Below are 15678 nucleotides of genomic sequence, written 5' to 3' on the forward strand. Positions count from 1 at the left end.
TCTTCCTGGAAATTAGGCAGGTACATGTTTAAAGATGACAGGTATGGACAAAAAAGCTAAAGGGGGAGGGATTCAATGCTTAGGTTCCTACAAAGATCAAGTCTTCCAGGCAGAATAGATTTGGATACTGTGCTAATGATATTATCTTTTTGGAGGGAGATTTCTTTGAAAAGAATATGATTTTATAAATCCATAAATACTATCCAAAACCAAAAACCAAACCCATTGCTGTCAAGTCAATTCCGACTCCATAGTACAGAGTAGAACTGCCCCCATAGGGTTTCCAAGGAGTGGCTGGTAGATTCAAACTGCCGACTTTTTGGTTAGCACCTCAGCTCTTAACCACTGCACCACCAGGGCTCCATAAATACTATAACCTCTAATAAAAATGAGTATCTTTCCAAACCGAAAAATAAATAATAACCGACCTACCCAAAACCAAACCCACTGCCGTCGAGTCAATTCCGACTCATAGCGACCCCATAGGACAGAGTAGAACTGCCCCACAGAGTTTCCAAGGAGCACCTGGCGGATTCAAACTGGCAACCTCTTGGTTAGCAGCCGTAGCACTTAACCAGTACGCCACCAGGGTTTCCAATAACTGGCCTACTTTTATTCTAAAAATGAATTAATCGCTGTTGTTCTTTGCCTTTAACACCATTGGTATCAGTGACAACTTCCAGCACTCCCCCACAAAATACTTTTTTAGAAACTATTTCCTATGGACTCATAATCAGTCAAGTTATTTTGTTTTGTTATCTTACAGAGCTACCATAAGCGAGGTTATTCGTACCCTGTATATCATCATGTATTTTACAGTAATATCATGTGTATTTTCTTTTTCATTTGGCCAAGGCATAAATAGCTACTGAGTAGAGAGTATTTTAAATTGTTTTCTGAACAAATGATAAACCACTCACTCTTAACTGAAGCATCCACCCCAGTTCTCACAGAACCACAGGAATTTTTAGCTGGAAAGAACTTTTGTCAAAGATCACTGAGTTCAATACCCTCATTATCAGATGAGACTCCATGACTGCTGGAAGGTTACTCAGGCACCAAAGGCCGCACTCACACTCCTGGGTGGGTGATTGGAATTCCAGACTTTCTCCCCAATCCGAAATGATAATGTGCACACCTGGTATATGTAACAGAGATATGACTTCCCCTACAAAATTCACTTCATTTAAAAAGGAAACATGAATTATTTCATAAAATAAAGAGTTCTGTATGCAAATCACGTGCTTTGTTTTAAAAGTATTTTAAAATACCTTTATTGCTTAAGGTAAAATAACACATACATACATACATATAATCATTCATTCATTCTACAAATGTTTACCAAATGACCAAGCTTGGCCAGGTGCTACTAAACATTGTGTTGAATAGAACAGATATGGCTCACGCCCCCATTAGTAAGTAAACATAAACATGTAGCTTATAAGCTGTCATGTATAACATGAAACTGAAGGGAGCAATAAGAAGGCTAAGTAAGGGGTGGGTGCAGGGAGTGGCATGGATTGAATTTTGTCCCCCAAAAGATATGTTGAAGTCCTAACCCCAAATACTTGTAAATGTGACCTTGTTCAGTAACAGGGTCTTTGAAGATATCATCAGTTAAGTTTACATGAGGTCATACCGGAGTAGGGTGGGCCCTAATCTAATCTGAGTGGTATCCTCATAAAAGAGAAGAGTCACAGAGACAGGAAACACAGAGGGAAGACGGCCACGGGGAGACAGAGGCAGGGAATGGAATGATGTTGCTTCAAGCCAAGGAATGCCAAGGATTGCAAGAGGCCAAGCAAAGCTAGGAAGAGGCAAGAAAGGGTCTTCCCCTAGAGCCTTCAGAGAGAGCATGGTCCTGCTAACATTGATTTCAGATTTCTAGCCTCTGAATATGTGAGACAATAAATTCCTATTGTTTTAAGCCACCCAGTTTGTGGTACTTTGTTGCAGCAGCCACAGGAAACGAATACAGAGAGGACCAGGGGAGGCAAGTCAGGAAGTCAAGGGAAGTCACTCTGAGGAGGTGACACGCTGAGCCTGAGAGATGAGTAGAAGTTAGCCCAGATGGTGAAGTGTGGGGTAACAGTGTTCCCAGCAGAGAGAACTGTCTGTGCTGAGACGCTCAGAAGGGAAGGTGTCTCCGCTTTAACCAACTGTGGCTAAAGCCTTTGAGAGGGGAATTGTGGAGCTTTGGTTGGTAAAGCAAGAAAACACAGATCACCTGGGGCCTGGTGGGCTACGTTAAGCATCATGGTCTTTGAAAATATATATATATATATTTTTATTGTGCTTTAGGTGAAAATTGACAGTGCAAATCAGTTTCTCATTCAAAAATTTATGCACAAATTGTTTTGATGATGGTTGTAATCACCGCAGTGGGTCAGCACTCTCCCCCCTTCCCCTTACACCCTGGGTTCCCCGGGTCTATTTGTCCACTTTTCCTGTCTCTTCCTGCCTTCTAGTCTTTGCCTTTGGGCAGGTGTTGCCCATTTGGTCTCGTTATGCTTGATTGAACTAAGAAGCACATTTCTCATGTGTATTATAGACCTGTTTAATCTCTGGCTGAAAGGTGAACTTTGGGAGTGGCTTCAGTTCTGAGTTAGCAGGGTGTCCAGGGGCCATAGTCTCTCCAGTCTCTGTCAGACCAGTAAATCTGGTCTTTTGTGTGTGTGTGTGTGTGTGAATTTGAATTTTGTTCTACATTTTTCTACAACTCTGTCCAGGACCCTCTATTGTGATCCCTGTCAGAGTGGTCCGTGGTGGTAGCCGGGCGCCATCTAGTTCTGGGCTCAGGCTGGGGAAGGCTGTGGTTCATATGATCCATTAGTCCTTGACTAATACTTGCCTTGTGTTTTTGGTTTTTTTCATTCTCCTTTGCTCCAGACTGGATGGGACTAATGTATGTATCTTAGATGGCTGTTTGCAAGCTCTGAAGACTCCAGACACTACTCACCGAAGCAGGATATAGAACATTTTCTTTATGAACGATGTTATGCCAATTGACCTAGATGTCCCCTGAGACTATGGTCCTCAGGCCTCAGCCCCAGTAACTCGGTCCCTGAAGGTGTTTGGGTGTGTCTAGGAAGCTTCTCTGACTTTACCTTGGTCAAGTTGTGCTGACTTCCCCTATGTTGTGTATTGTCTTTCCCTTCATTAAAGTTAACACTTATTTACTATCTAGTTAGTGATTGCCTCTTCCCATCCCTCCCCTCCCCTCCCCTCCTTCCCAACCAGAAAAAACTTTCTGACAACACAGAAAAGTACAAAGAAGAAATGAAAACTTGCATTTGAGATATGCCCGTTGCTATTGAGTCAATTCCGACCCATAGGGACCCTATAGAACTGAGCAGAACTGCCCCATAGGGCTTCCAAGGAGTGATTTGAACTGCCGACCTTTTAGTTAGCAGCCAAACAGTGGTTAACCACTGTGCCGCCAGGGCTCCATTTGGGACACAGTCGCTGTTAAAATGTTGGTAAGTAACATACCGTTTTTATATTTTCCAAAGCACTTTTTACATTTGGAATCAAATCATTTATATTTTTCTACTTACTGTCTTTCCCAACTAGAAGTAAGCTCCACGAACACAAAGAATCTTGTCTATCTTGTTTTGCCTGCTCAATAATATTTGGTGACTGAATGAAAAACAAAACCTTCCGAATGCTTCTCTTACATACGTACACACACACAAAACCAAGCCACTTGCTTGCTGTAGAGTCAGTTCAGGCTCATGGGGACCCCAGTGTGTCAGAGCAGAGCTGTGCTCCACAGGGTTTTGAAAGGCCTCTGTGTAGACTTGAACCTCCAACCTTTCAGGCAGGAGGAAAGCAATTAACCATTTGTTCCACCCAGGGACTCCTTACATATACAAGCATGTAGTTATTCGGACAGATAGGTGGGTAGAGAGATACAGATACTTTCACACAAATGGAGTTTAAATATCACATATTGCCCTATTGCCCTCTGCTTGGTGAGTGGTTGTCTGCTGCTCCTCCTGCTTCCATCATAGCCCTCCACTTCCCAGGGGAAGAAGAAGGAATCCCTCTTTGGAATTTGCCTCCCTGCAGATCCCAAGTGTTCCAGTTTTCTCTCATCTCATGGTACCCGCAACATCTTTCTTATCACTGCGTAACATTCCTTTTTGGGTCTCTACATGATTTACATAACTTGTTCCCATGAAGGGATATTTGGGGGCTCACTATTCCTCATTATAAACCCAACAGTGATGAACAACCCTACATATACCCCTTTTCACATATATATGATTATTTCTTAGTGTAAAATCCTAGAAGGGGGATTGTACTGCCAAAACACAAACACGTTCTACATTTTGATACATGTACACAAACTGCCCTCCAGAAAGGTTGTACTGATATACGGTTTTAAACAACAGCGTAGGAGACAGCCTCTTCCTAAAACTTAACGCTGAGTTCAGTCAATTTCATAAAACTTTGCCAAATAGACGGAAATAAGATGCCATTTTTGGTTTCATTTGAATATGTTTGATCACTGTTATGGATTGAATTGTGTCCCCCCATTATGTATGTCACTTTAGCTAGGCCATGATTCCCAGTGTTGTGTGATTGTCCACCATTTTGTCATCTGATATGATTTTCCTATGTGTTGTAAATCCTGCCTCTGTGATGTTAAGAAGGCAGTACTCAATCTACAAGATTAGGTTGTATCTGGAGTCAATCTCTTTCGAGATATAAAAGAAAGAATTGAGCAGAGACAAGGGGACCTCATGCCACCAAAAATGAAGAACCAGGCGGGGAACATGTCCTTTGGACCTGGGGTCCCTGCGTTGAGAAGCTCCTAGACCAGGGGAAGATTGATGGCAGGTACTTTCCCCCATAGTCGCTAGAGAGAGAGCCTTCCCCTGGAACTGGCACCCTGAATTCAGACTTCTAGTCCCAGATTGTGTGAGAATAAATCTCTCTTTGTTAAAGCCATTCACTTGTGGTATTTCTGTTATAGATAATAGCACTAGATAACCAAGACAATTACTAGTGAAGTTTGAATATATTTTAATGTTTTCATTGATCCACTGACTATTTCCCTCCGTCCCTCTCTTCCTTCCTTGTAAGTGGTATGTTTAAGTCCTTTGCCTTAAATAGGTAGTACCAAGTGAACCAGCAGAATCGGCATCGCCTGGAACCCCGTTAAAGATGCAAATTCTTGAGTCCCACCCAGACTTACTGCATCAGAAACTCTGGGAGTGGGACCAGCCGTCTAGGTTTTCACAAACCCTCCAGGTGATGCCGATGCCACGAAAGTGCCTTAAATAATTGTTCTTTTCAGTCAGATACACCGTAAACCCTCTCACTCTATACAAGAAACAACCCTTCAGTATCCAAACTAGAGACAAAAAGCTTTTGATCAGCAGTAAGTTTAATGTTTCCTCCTGAAGATAGTATTTGTGGACCGACCATCATTGACTATTTCCTTTCCTCCAACATATTCTTGAGTCATCTTAACAAAACTCATGAACCCACAGCATCGCCAGCACCAAACTCACAGCAGCCAAATTACAGGTGTAAGAGGGTATTTACTGTTCTTGTCTGCCTGACATCATTCCCCCTCCTTTAGTAACAACCCGTGTTTTCTATGGGGACCCACCCCGTCCCACTCTGGTGCATGTGGCTTGGATATCCTCAGCCATCCCCTCAACTCCTGCTGCTGGGATGGGGAGTGACTCAGGCCTGACTAAGCAGCATATTCCACCCCCCACACCCCCACTCTCTGGCCACCACACTTGGTTCAGCAAAGGGCACACGCCCCAAGCCCATCCCATCTATGTCTCCTGACAAGCTCTCCAAACCCTTTTTTTTTACTACTACCCCATGGTGTCCCTCTTTCAAATCCTGCCCTTTGGCAAGGTTCTAAAGAAAATTCAGTACTCTGAGGGTGGGAGACATACTAGAAACTACCCACAGGAGCCACTGATGAGAGAGACGGCCTCAGCATCATCCCAGGGCTGGCTGAGCCGGGTTCAGCCCTATCAGTGGTCAGTACATGCTGAAATGTGACTCTGCCCATGATGGGCGTTTTCATTCGTCACTGACCTCTCAGTTCAATGATCCCTTTATTTAAGACGGTTCTTAAGCCTCAAGTAATGACAACTGGTGGACACATTTCCCAGGCTGGTGGGTGCCAGGAATGGATACACGGAGATTGTGTGGCTACATTCTTCAGCTTCATTCCACAGCTCTTGGTACATCTGTTTGGTAAAAAGCAGCCTCCAGGATTCTCAGAATTCACTCCCCCTCGCCAGCACCATTCAGGGCCAAATTTGAAGAGTTTCCCTAACTCTCAGAGATACTAAGTGACTCCTTTTCTGGTGTTTTTCTTGTCTCTCTTTAGATGTTGATTCTTTCCAATTAAGATGTTCAAAATCTTTTTATCTTCAGCATCCATACTTTCATTAAATTCACTCATTCAAAATCATCAAGTAAGTGGCTCTCAGTATGAGTAAGGCAAGCTGAGGGAACTGCTCTCTTTGAACTTGACATATAAAACAGGCATGTTACAGACAGCAGAACGCAAGGAACCGATTTGTTTCACACATACCAAGCCTCCGAGTGATGAAAGTGCAAGAAAGCTCAATTATGACCAAAAAAGGAAACAACATGATTCAGCTTCCACAGAGGGTTTTCAAACGTGTGAAGGGAAAAACTACAGGGGAGAGGGAGAGAAGAGGGAGGGAGAGAAAACTCACCCGAGGGTGGTGATGTCGCTGACTGCAGGACAGAAATGTGAAGCAGGAAAGCCACTGCTCCTGGGGTGATATTTTTATGCTGATAAACAATGCAGCATCAAGAAAAAAAAAACCTTCCCTGTTTTGTAAGGACGTGAGACATCTGGGCTTTGACACTGTCAGCTAGAGTACTCATACAGAACAACACGGCCCTGAATAGGGCTCTTCAGCTCACCAGGAGAAACCACAGTCTTGACAACTCTATGTGCGAAACCTCACTGCTTTGTGAGGAGGGATTTGGGGGAAAGTCAGGGCTGGCAGCACAGGGTGCAGTCACACTCACACGCACGTGCACACACACAGTCACATACTTACAGACACACAGTCACACACACACACAGTCACACACTCACATACAGACACAGTCACACACATACACATGGTCACACACACATACACACAGAGTCACATCACACACTATAGTCCCACCACAAGACTCCCTTTCCAGACCCACCAACTATTCACAAGTGATATGGAATTAATCAAACAAGACAGACAATTATGAGGGGTATAAAAACATACTTTTTATTTAAAAGAAAAAGACCATAAACTGGGAAAGGACTACCAAATGAGAAACACAAAAGCCAAACCAAACCCACTGCCGTCAAGTGGATTCCAACTAATAGGACAGCCCCATAGGGTTTCCAAGGAGCGCCTGATGGATTGGAATTGCTGACCTTTTGGCTAGCAGCCTGAGTGCTTAACCACTGTGCCACCAGGGCTCCGAACAAGAAACACAAGGGAAACTAAAAAATTAAAAAGTCTAGGGCAACGATGGAAACCCTGGTGGCGTAGTGGTTCAGTGCTACGGCTGCTAACCAAGAGGTAGGCAGTTTGAATCGGCCAGGCGCTTCTCGGAAACTCTGTTGAGCAGTTCTACCCTATGTTATAGGGTCGCTATGAGTCGGAATCGACTCGACAACACTGGGTTTAGGGCAACAAAGACTCAGGGCAACAAAGACTGGGAAAAGGAGATGTTGTCACAGTCAGTCAATTGAGTGTTGGAATTGTTTAGTTTTTGGTCTCCGAATAATTTTCTACTCTTCGTAATGAAGAGTTGGCCTCCTGCTCTCTGTGAAAAAACCTTTGGCTACTGTACATATTTGCCTGCCGGACCTAGAGTAGCCACCAGGGGGCACCAGAAAGTTTTATTATACATTTAATCAGCGAACTGCTTTTGAAGGGAATTTCTTCAAAATTTGTCTATTCTATAAACACAAAGGAAAACCTGGTGGTGTAGTAGTTAAGCGCTACGGCTACTAACCAAAAGGTCGGCAGTTCAAATCCACTAGGCGCTCCTTGAAAACTCTATGGGGCAGTTCTATTCTACCCTGTCCTCTAGGGTCGGTATGAGTTGGAATCGACTCCACGGCAACGGGTTTGTTGTTTTTATTTTTTAATAAATACAAAAAAAAATCATAATAAGCCCCATTTGCATCTAGCACCGGGTGTTTATAATGCAATTTACCTAGTGAACAACAAGGAGGGGATAGACTTCCAACTCCTCAGAAGTCACAAAAAATACGCTCTGAGTCATACAGTTTGGAGTGAACAGAGACACCGCATCTGTGAGTGGTAGGATCCCAAAATGCGTAAGAAAAGTATCGAAAAAATTACATGTCTTCCTTCTTAATTCCCCAATTTCTTCTCTCCCCCCCATACATCATTAGTGTCAGAACGGCTTTCCCATTTTATCCCACCCAGCAAAGAGCCGGTTGAAGAAATGGTCTTGCTCACTGCAGGCCATACCCAAAAAAACCAGTGCCATCGAGTCGATTGCGACTCATAGCGACCCTACAACTGCACTCCACTCCATACTATGCCAAAAATGAAGTGGATGGTGGCTGGCGCCCTCTGGTGGAAGAATGGAGAACAGAGTCTTCTACTTCGTGAGAAGCAGGAAAGAGGTAGAAAACAGGTGAAACGGGCCTGTTCCAGGGAATGCTACATCTGTCTCTCTCCCTTCCCATTACTGCCAGCTATTCCTGAAATCTGGGCACAGTTTTTTTACTTCTAGTCTCATGCTCAAAGGACCTTGCCGACCTTTATTCTACGTATCAACTGTAAAGGTGGCCCACATTATTCAGAAAGGAGCCCGGTGGCGTACAGCTGTTAAGCGCTTGGCTGCTAACCAAAAGTTTGGCAGTTCAAACCCACCAGCTACTCTGAGGGAGAAAAGACCCGGTGATCTGCTCCCATAAAGATTACAGCCTAAAAAACCCTATGGGGCAGTTCTACTCTGTACATGGGGTCACTGTGAGTTGGGATTGACTTGATGGCACCCAACACACACACACACACACACACCCCTTATTCAGAATTGGTCTTCTGTTCCCAAATGTCATCACTATGAGCCACTGGACATTTATCAGGAGGCATAGCTTCACACCCATCAACCCAGTTGCTCCACTGCCTGAATCTCACATGGTCCACACAGGGCTCAGGTAAGGTCAGTGGTAGGAACTGCCGAAATCCAAAAGGGAGCCAGAGAGACAGCAAATTACCCAAGCTGCCAATCACACATCTGGTGTTGTACTGCAGAACTGTGCTAAAGGCTTCCCTTTCTGCGTATACACAGCTTAGAAAAGTCAAAAAAAGGAACTGGGGAAGGGGAAGATATGAGAAGATGCTATTGGACTGAGAAATGCTTAGAAGATGACGTCTGGCATCATATCTTGCCCACGCCTTCCTAGTTTTGTTTTCTCAAACTCTTATTTAAGACCGATGTTGATGTAGTCATAGAAACATAACATACTGTAATTGTTAAGAAAGCAAGACTCACAGACAAAAATAATTCAGCAAAGAAACCCAGGAGTCTATCTGCTCTATGTAAATGCATCGTAAATAGGGTTTTATCTACAAAATGGGCTGGACAATGTTTTCTCAAACATTTACTTTCCTGGAACTATGTTATCAGTAGGGGAAGAGCCATAAAGACTTATTTTCTTTCAGATAAACAGAAGCCTCTGCTGGTTAATAAGTTGCCTGGGTGGCAGACCCATCCTGGAAATGACTGGTAACTTTGTCTCCTCTGCCACAGCCAGGTTCATCAGACCTGAATCCCCATGTCACTATTTACTAGCTCTGTGACCTTAGTTTTTTCACCTGTGCCAGGACTCAGTTTCTTCATCTGTAAAATGGAGAGAATAATACTTCATAGGGTCCATGAGGGAGTACATAGTTGTCAGGGTCTGACACTCCTAACTCATATATTGTGTATATGTGTATTTTCAAGTAGAAAAATTCTGTAAAAGTTACATCTTATTATCAAAGGATTTCTGACCCAAAGAAGTTATTAAGAGCTATTACTCTAAAACACAGCATCTTTGCAAGATTTCTAGGAGCTCTCATCCTACTGGTACACCGTGCTGTCAGCTTTTATGCAGGATGGGGTAGATGAATGGGTTTTCTCAAAAAAAGAGCAATCCTGCTCTTATGACTCCCGAATAACTACATAACATGCCCCGAATCTAAGCAAATACCATTTATTTTGCTCTTTCGGATTGAATTGGGTCTTCCAAAAATATGTGTTGTAAATCCTAACCTCTATGTCGGTGGTTAATCAGATTTGGGAAATGGGTTATCTTTGTTAATGAGGCAGGATTAGTATAGGATGTATCTTGAGTCAATCTCTTTTGATATACAAAAGAAATTAAATGCAAACTAGCAAGCAGAGATGGAGGAAGAGAGATGCCAAGCCAATGAAGGTCACCCAGGAGCAGAAGCTCAAAAGAGATAAGGACCTTCCTCCAGAGCCAACAGAGAGAGAAAGCTGTCCTCTGGAGCCAGAGCTCTGAATTCAGACTTCCGGCCTCCTAAGCTTTGAGAAAATAAATTTCTGTTTGTTAAAGCCATCCACTTGTGGTATTTCTGTTATAGCAGCACTAGGTAACTAAGACATTTGCCTAGAATTATTATTAATAACATTCGCAGCAGACATACCATAAGACTGATTAAAGTGAGATTATACTATGTAGAGGCAAAAGAAAAATCACATTCAAAGTATCCTTAGCAGTGAGAATTCTGAGAATGAATAAATCCCAAAGTGAGAATTTTTGTGATTGATAACTCTCCAAGTAAAAGAGTTTCCACAGGTAAAAAAGCTGGAATATAAAGGAAGAGTAGAGAATAGTAGTTTATCATTTGCCATTCCTTATAAAAATCTGCTAGTATCTTGTATCATATTACTACCAAAAATAATGGACAGTCTAGACTGTCCATGAAAAATGTAAGCCTGACAAACCGTGCAGGTGACCTGAGAGCATTTGAAGGCACCTCCATTTCTGCAGAGGAAACTAAATTGCTCAAAGTGAAAACTTTAAAAATGGACTGAAGATTGACGGCTAGTGTAAGATCTATGATAAAAGCTCAATTATGAAGGTCCTTTTTTTCCACCTCCGCACCACCCCCCCACCCCATTTGTACGGTCACCTTCACATGCCTGACCTTCTGGCAAATGTCCCTCCACAAATGTTATAAATGAATATTCAGACTATGCTGTCAGAAATGTTTTCTTCTGCTCCTGTAAATTCCCATATAAATGATAAAATACATTCACAGTGTCTGAATATGAGTGGGCAGTCAATATTTGTTCAGTGAATGAGAATAAAAAGGGAAAATTAACATTTGTTGAGTGAATGGGAATGAAAAGAGAAAAACTATCAAGGGTTTAAAAAAAAAAAAGGGAAAGAAACCACTGTACCACTAGGGCTCCTAAGACAAGGTACCAAAAACCAAAAACCAAACTTGTCATTGAGTCAATTCTGACTGATAGCGACTCTACAGGACAGAGTAAAATTACCCCACAGAGTTTCCAAGGAGCACCCAGTGGATTCGAACTGCTGACCTTTTGGTTAGCAGCCATGGCTCTTAACCACTATGCCACCAGACTTTCCAAAGACAAGATAAAGGGTTGAAAAAGGAAAACCTAACCCCCTGGCTGTGCTGCCTGCGGGTAAGCAATTAATGCTGGGAGAATCACAGGAAGCAGTGGTTTCAAGTATGCCCATTATCTGTTTGAGCCCCTCTGTCAGAAATACTTGTCTCCAATTCAGTCCACAGCTGTCCGTGACAAACCCTTCTACTGAAACCCTCTATCTATGGCTCCTGGAATTAAGTCCAAACTCCCACATGTCCACAAAGTCCTCCCTACCCAGCTCTCATTCACCCCTCCAGACTTACTGTCTCCCAAACCCTCTGTTCCCTTTCACATTTACCCTGCCCACCCTACTACAGGCAAGTCTTCACCATTCCCCAGATATGCCGGCACCCTGACAACGGAGGGCTTTCACACATGCTTTCCTTTTACCTGGACGCCCCCTCAACTGGCAAACACACTCATCCTTTGAGACTCCTTCAAGGGTCAGTTTCTCTGGGAACTGGTGGCCTCCCTGCTGCCTGATCACGTCATCTCTCTGAGCCTCTGACCCTCACAGTGATTATCAGTCTTCCGCCTCCTCTGGGGGTGAGAGAGTGTGGGGGAGGGGTCCTCCCCACAGCTCAGTCCTTTTCATATACTCAGTGCTCTAGTGTCTGGCTCCCAGCAGATTCTCAGCAAATGTCTTGGGGTGGAAAGTCTGACTGGGGCAGGGCAGCAGGGAGAGCACAGAAAGGAAGTTTCTGAGGCAGCAAATCCCCTCCTAAAGGCACCCTAGCATACAAGGCTGGCTGACTGTCACCAGCAAAGAGAAAAAGCCAGAAGAGAGAAAAAGAGATTACAAAAACAAAACAACAAAACAAAAAGCACCCCTCTATAGGAGTGAGCTTCCTCAGAGCAGGGTGCTCCGTGTTCCATGGCTATGTGTGATGGCACCAGTTCATTTCCTGACTGTGGGTTTACAAATTCACGCGCCCCTACATCCCACTCTGGCTACCAGCCACTCAGACTTCAGATGATTCGCTTCCCTAGTTCAGGATACCAGCAGCTGTGCCTTTCTTTCTTTCTTTTTTTTTTTTAACCTTCTACTTGATTTTTAATACTGAAACGTGTACCAGCTGGGAGACGCTGTGGGGTTGGGTTGAGGACAGGATGAGGCTAAAAGAGGAAAGAAACTGTGAAGTAAAACTGTATATAATCCCAGCAACATTCTTCACTGAAATCGAAAAACGAATTACCAACTTTATATGGAAAAGAAAACCGAAAAAAAAAAAAAAAAGGAAAGAGACCCCAAATAGCCAAAGCAACATTGAAGAAGAAAATAGGAGCCCTCACACTCCCCAATCTCAAAACATACCATATAGCTACAGTTATCAAAAGGGCCTGGTACAGATTCAGTGATAGACACATAGACAAGTGGAATAGAATCGAGAAACCAAAAATAAGTCCATCCATACGTGAACAACTGATTTTTGACAAGGAGTCAAAGTAGATTCAATGGGGGAAGAAACAGTCTCTTCAACAAATGGTGCTGGTAATATTGGATACTGACTATTAGAAAAATGAAACAGGACCCATACTTCACACCATACACAAAAACTAGCTAAAATGGATCAAAGGCCTAAACGTTAAACCTGAAACTAAAAGGTTCTTAGAAGAAAACTTAGGGACAAACTATGGGACCTAATCTTTTTTAAAAAATAAAACTATCAAACACAACTCCATATGGGCGAACGGCAGAAGACAAGTTAGATAACTGGAACCTCACAAAAATTAGATACTTATGCTTATCAAAAGTCGCCATCAAAAGAGTAAAAAGATAGTTCCCTGGGTATGGAGCATAGTGAGGTGGCAGCTGGCAGCTGCAAGAAGCAGCGTGGGAGGCCATGGAACTCAATCCCCATGTCCTGGCCGCTGCCCCTGAGCCTGCACCGCACCGAGAGGAGAAACTGGACAAATGGGCAGCTGAGCCCGGATTAGGGGACCGTGTGGAGCCCCCTAGAGCTAAGATCAGGATGTTCCACTTCATGAGGGTCACGGAGCCTGAGGATTCCGTGTTCCTGATGGACCCCTTTGTCATTCACCGTCAGCATGTGTGACCCATATGTTGTCAGGTGGCTTTGGATATAGCCCCTTCCTCAGCATCACAGATAGCAACATGCCAGGGACCGGGCCTGCCAGCTCAGGCTGTCTCCTCCTTTGGGATGCTGGCAATATTGGATGGCTTCATGGACATGTTTGAGATGATGAACGACAAGACTGGGAACACAGAACACATGACAGCTGGAGGCAACTGCCAGACCTCTTCATCCTCCATTTTTATCTACGTCATCATGGGGGATGGTGCCCACAAGGTCTACCAAGAGACATCAGAGATGCACTCAGCACCAGGCGGATCCAGGAGACCCCAGGACTTGGACTATGGTCTAGAGCAGATGTCCCTTGGGCATCACATCCACACCAGGGACAGGAAGAGTGACAGGACTACATCAACTTGGAGGACAGTGAGGCTGCAGCATTTGACGATGAGTGGTGGAGGGAGACTTCCTGATTCCAGCAGCAAGGCCCTCTGGAATTTCGATGGCACGAAGCTTCAGGGCGTTGGGGACCAAGGGCCAAGGGGCCTCCCCGCCTGGCTCTACAGGGACCTGAGGACCCCCCCTCTCAACAGTCCCACCACTATGACTGGTGAAGGCCCCAGGCCCACAGCCTCTCCTGTACAAACCGTGAGATGCTAAGAAATCAACCCCTGACATAATTTTTCTCTCTCCAACTCCCACCCCTAATTTAATACTACATTAATAGGCAAGCTGGCTACCACCTCTCCCTGGGAATCTCAGGAAGAACTTTCCATGGCCCCTTTTACTTACTTTTCTTTCTTTAATTCCCTTACCATGGTGACTCCTTCTCCCATATCTGCTAACTTGATTTTTCATTTTGCTGCTCCATCATCCCCTCACCTCCCCCATTCTGCCCCTGCCATGCAGTGAAGGCAGGGTCTTTGGGGATAAGCTCTGGGTCCAGGAGCCTCCTCCATCCCTCAGCTGTCCTAGGTCTTTGTCCACCTCTTCCTCAGAGCCCCCGCTACAAGGACCATATCCTAATCCAGAGCTGTGGAGGGAGAGGACTAGTCTCCTTCCCAACTTCCTCCCCCAACCATGCACATCACAAAAGTCTTCCTTACACCTTTCCCTGCCTTTATTTTTGATTTGCGCAATTTGTAACTAGGTGTTTATGGAATAAAGGCAATAAATAAATAAAAAGACAACCTACAGGTTGCGAAAAAATCTTCAGGAACAACATATCTGATACATGTCTAATCTCTGAAATATATAGAAAACTTCAATGACTCAACAACAAAAAGACCATACATAACCCAGTTAAAAAATAGGCAAGGGACATGAACAGACACTTCACCAAAGAGGACATTCAAGCATCCAACAAACACAGGAAAAGATGCTCAAGATCATTAGCTATTAGACAAATCAAAACTACAATGAGATATCATCTCAGCCTTGCTCAAACGGCACTGATCCAAAAGAAGAAAATAATAAATTCTGGTGAGGATGTGGGGAGATTGGAACTCTTATCCAAGGCTGGTGGGAATGTAAAATGGTACAACCACTATGGAAAAAGGCATGGCACTTCCTCAAAAAACTAGAAATAGAACTACCTTACCCAGAACTACCTTATGATCCAGCAATTCCACTTCTATGTATATACCTAAAAGACCTAACACAAGTGACACAAACAGACACATAGACACCTATGTTCATTGCAGGACTATTCACAAGAGCAAAGAGATGGAAACAACCAAAGCGCCCATCAACGGATGAATGGCTAAATAGAATATGGTACATACGTACAACGGAATACTACACAGCCATAAAGAATAATGATGAATCCTTGCAATATCTTGTAACATAGATGAATGTGGAGTACATTGTGCTGAGTGAAATAAATCAATTACAAAAGGACAAATATTGTATGATCCCACTTTTATAAAAAGACAAGAATAGGCATACATACAGAAATCAGCAT

General features: G+C 43.7%; 1 pseudogene; it reads left to right on the plus strand.

Annotated features, from left to right (window-relative positions):
* Positions 1-12927: 12927 nt before the first annotated feature.
* On the plus strand, positions 12928-14889 carry LOC100662005 (myeloid leukemia factor 2-like; annotated as a pseudogene).
* The last annotated feature ends 789 nt before the right edge of the window (positions 14890-15678 follow it).

This window comes from Loxodonta africana, chromosome 19 (assembly GCF_030014295.1).
Source record: "Loxodonta africana isolate mLoxAfr1 chromosome 19, mLoxAfr1.hap2, whole genome shotgun sequence".
Lineage (NCBI taxonomy): Eukaryota > Metazoa > Chordata > Mammalia > Proboscidea > Elephantidae > Loxodonta > Loxodonta africana.